General features: G+C 38.9%; 1 protein-coding gene across 1 annotated transcript in view; it reads left to right on the forward strand.

Moving 5' to 3' along the window:
* CRB1 (crumbs cell polarity complex component 1) overlaps nucleotides 1-4,188 on the forward strand; it is a 114,218-nt gene that overhangs the window by 71,399 nt on the left and 38,631 nt on the right.

A 4,188-nucleotide genomic window follows, 5' to 3' on the forward strand; every position in this document is an offset into this window, starting at 1 on the left:
GCTTGTAATCACACAGTTCCTATTGGCTGGCAAGACCCTGTTGCTAGTTAGCCAACCAGCAACGGGCATGAAACTGTGTGCAGATGGAGAAGGGCAATCACCCTTAATGGGCGATCAATGGTGAAGGGCAATCACCCTTAATGGGTGATCAGGATATGCATAGGGGATTAAGGGGGGGGAATACAAAGGACACAACAATCTGGGTCCTCAAGGTCACCTGAGTGGTGCAAATGGGTGTGGAGCCTTCTTTGAACTTCCAAAAGGATTGTGTTGTACATTGGAGATGATGTCATATCCCTCCCCCTCTATTGAGAGAGAGCTATTCAATTTTGACATAGATGACCGCTTTGACCCCTCTTTCAAACCAGCGGTCCTCTCTGTAGACTTTGCTATCTTCAAAAGAGTGACATTTGTCTTTTAAATGCAGATGGACTGCTGAATCTTGTCCTGATGGGGACAAGGTTCAGGACAAGATTAAAAACAGTCCTTTCAGATAAACCTCCAAATGGCCTCAACGACTCTCTAAAAGAATCCAAGTGACCAGCTGTCTGCAAGGAATATAAATCCTTCCATTCCCCACCATCCAGTCAGAGCTGAAGAAGCTTCTTGGATGAGAAGCAAAATGTCTTCAAAGAAAAACAAGAAAGTCCAACTGCCTCTTGAAAAAGCACCCTTGGGACAACCATGAGCCTGGTAACTGAGAATCTCCATAGACATTCATATTTTTTCGCTTCACAATACATCACAATGATAAAATGGGATAAAATAAAGAATAAAAATTATTTTAAAAAATAGAATAATGCCTGTGAAAAATGTGTGAAACACAGCTACAGTGATGGAAAGAGATAAGTCAAGATTTGTTTACAATATTAAAGTATTTGGTTTTCACTCTCTTTAATAATTGTAAGACTCAAACTGCATGGGACACTAAAGCACCATAATCATAATATTGCATTTCTTAATTTAGTTTTTCCTTAGATAGAGTGAAAATACTGGGTATCAGTATTGGGAGACCTCACTTAAACTAGAATTTTTGATGGGGAGCCTCCCAGAGCTGGCTGGAAGATGGGTGGCTATATAAATGTTTTAAGTAAATAGAATAAATGCAGCTTTCAACAGTAATAATGCACTGCAGTTGGAGCCGCCAGTTCACTTTTTATAAATAGGACAAAATGCTTGAAAGGGAGATTTGCTCACAGATTTCAAACTTTTCTAAACTACTGGATTTCAAACATTTATATTAGGAGCCAAGAACTAATCCTAAGCAGACAGGCAGAATTCCTGGGAAAAAAACATGTGTTCCATTACAGTGATTATCTTTCCTTTGGAAGGCCAGTTTTAAGTGGCACCAAGAGAGGGGGATAATTGAAGTCAGGATGATCCTGGTGTAACCAGTGTATTAACCTGGTGGGAGAGAATATTATTTGGACTCAGATTTAATCAAGAAAAGTTGGCAAGCAGTTAACAAGTGCTGAGCAGCCTTTTCACTACACCCTGAACCGTAGCAAGCAGGACACAACCACTGATTTATTTGGATCAGCTTCCAGACGCAATGGCTCAAGAGGTTAATTTTGACCAACTGCAACTGCTAAATTGCAGCTCATATTCAAGATTTCTTTTGAAGCAGAGTAATTGGAAACTGCAGAAGAGACAGAACGTATACATGATAATTTCAATTTACACAAAAAAGTGAAAGAAGCATCAGGCCTCTACAAAAAGAAAACCAACAACTTAGTTGACAAAGAGGGGAAAATTATCTTAGATGAGGATGAAAAACTAAAAAGATGGAAGGAATATATTGAAGAACTTTTTGAGGACAAGAGGGATGATATAGATATGGGAAGTATAACAACTGGACCAAATATCACTATGGAAGAGGTTGCACATGCAATAAAAATAGCAAAAACAAGAAAAGCCACAGGACCTGATGATATTCCAGTAGAAATTTTAAAATTGCTGGAAGACAATGGGAAGAATTTTTTACTGCAGCTCTTCAATCAGATATATGAAACAGGAAAGATACCAAATGATTGGCTAAAATCAACCTTTGTGACAATCCCCAAAAAAATAAATGCAAAGAAGTGTACCGAATGCAGAACAATAAGCTTAATGAGTCATGCTCTGAAAATATTTCTGAGAATAATTCACACAAGAATATACAACAAAATTGAAGAGCGTAACACACAATTTGGTTTCAGAAACAATCTTGGTATACAAGATGCGCTGTTCAACATTCATGTTCTTGTACAGCGTTGTAGAGATGTCAGTCACAGCGTTTACATGTGCTTCATTGATTTCGAAAAAGCTTTTGATAAAATAAGACACAGCAAACTATTAGAAATCCTGAAACAAGGGGGACTAGATGACAAAGACATCCAAATAATAAAGAATCTGTACTGGCATCAGGTAGCAAATGTGAGACTAGGCCAAAAATACTCAGCTGATGCAGAAATAAGAAGAGGGGTCAGACAGGGATGTATCCTGTCTCCACTGTTGTTCAATATCTACTCTGAGTCAATCTTCAACGAGGCACTGGAGAACATCGATGCTGGCATCAAAGTAAACGGTGTTTGGATCAACAACTTAAGATATGCTGATGATACAGTTCTGCTTGCCAGTAAGCATGAAGACCTTCAGCTCCTCATCAACAGAGTCACAGAAATACGGCTTGAAGCTTAACACTTCAAAAACCAAGATCATGGTCATCAGCAAACAACCTGTTAATTTACCACCAATAAATTCAGAAGGAATACCACTAGAAAAAGTTGAAAGGATCACGCACCTCAGTTCCAATTTACATGAAAGCTGGGACATGACCGTTGAAGTAAAGATAAGGATAGAAAAAGCCCGAACAGCATTCTTCAAAATGAAAAGGGGCTTCTGCAGTCACAACATAAGCCTAAGACTGAAAATCAGACTTGTCAGATGTTGTATTTTTTCTATCCTGCTCTATGGAGTAGAGAGTTGGTCTCTGACAGAAGGCCACCTGAAGAGACTAGAAGCATTTGAAATGTGGATTTACAGGCGGCTGTTACGTATAAGCTAGGTTGATAAGATCAGAAATGAGGTGATAAGCTGCCTGGGAAAGCCAAGGGAAATCATCAAAACAATTAAAAAACGAAAATTAGAATATATCGGACATGTGATGCGACACCCAGAAAAATACGGCATACTCCATTTAATCCTCCAGGGAAATATTGAAGGCAAATGAGGTCCAGGCAGAAGAAGAACATCGTGGCTTCAAAATCTAAGGGACTGGTTTGGACAAAACTCAGCAGCACTTTTTCGTGCGGCTGCTGATAAAAACAGGATCGCCAACATGATCACCAACGTCCGATAACAGATATGGCACAAGAAGAAGAAGAAGAAGATGCGTGTTTGACTACCTTTTTGAAGACTCCCCCTGCTTCCTCTCTTTGTAAGGTGGTGGCTTGTCACTTGCTGGCTTTGCTGCATTGTAAGCTTTCACCCTTCAGCAAGATAAATGACTTCTCCCTTAATAGAGGAAGAAAGAGTTTGCCCAGGTCGGGGGAAATGGACATGGACCTTTTATAGTTAAAAACACCCATTTCAATCAGGGGAGGGGGAATATGCATGTGGGTTTAACAAACACATAGAGAAAGAAATGGAAAGCACTTTCGTTACCAAATTTAAAATATTTTTTTAACATTTGGTTTTGAAGTGAACTTTTCTCTCCAGGCTCTAGCATTTACTTGCTACCCTGAAATAAACCGAAATAGCTAGGAAGCCTCTGAGAGTTGTAAAAAGGATTTTCTCAGTGACCACTCTCCTGTTTTCAATTGGTCTTAGGATTCTTCATTAGAATAAATGCTGCAGGCTAACATAAATAAATAAAAAATGGCCTGCAGATATCTCAGCCCCACTGTTTTTTGGTGCTGCATATGAAAGAAAAGTCTGGGAATGGTGTTTGTGAGGCATTGCTTCTATGGATTGATGTTAATTTTAAATAGTTTAATGCTCTTAACGCTCCTTGTTCTATGAAAGATGAGTGTGTTACAGAACTTAATTTTAATTAGTCTTCAATATTTTGTAGCTGTGAGCTACAGTATACATGAGAATACAGTGAATGTATGTTTGTTGCAGTTGGGCAACAAAATAGGCTAGCACTTTAACAATTCTTGCTCTCATTCAAGTATTCCTTTTGTGGAACCCAGTTCTCACTATACT

Source organism: Protobothrops mucrosquamatus, unplaced genomic scaffold (genome assembly GCF_001527695.2).
Source record: "Protobothrops mucrosquamatus isolate PMUCROS unplaced genomic scaffold, P.Mucros_1.0 scaffold1365, whole genome shotgun sequence".
Lineage (NCBI taxonomy): Eukaryota > Metazoa > Chordata > Lepidosauria > Squamata > Viperidae > Protobothrops > Protobothrops mucrosquamatus.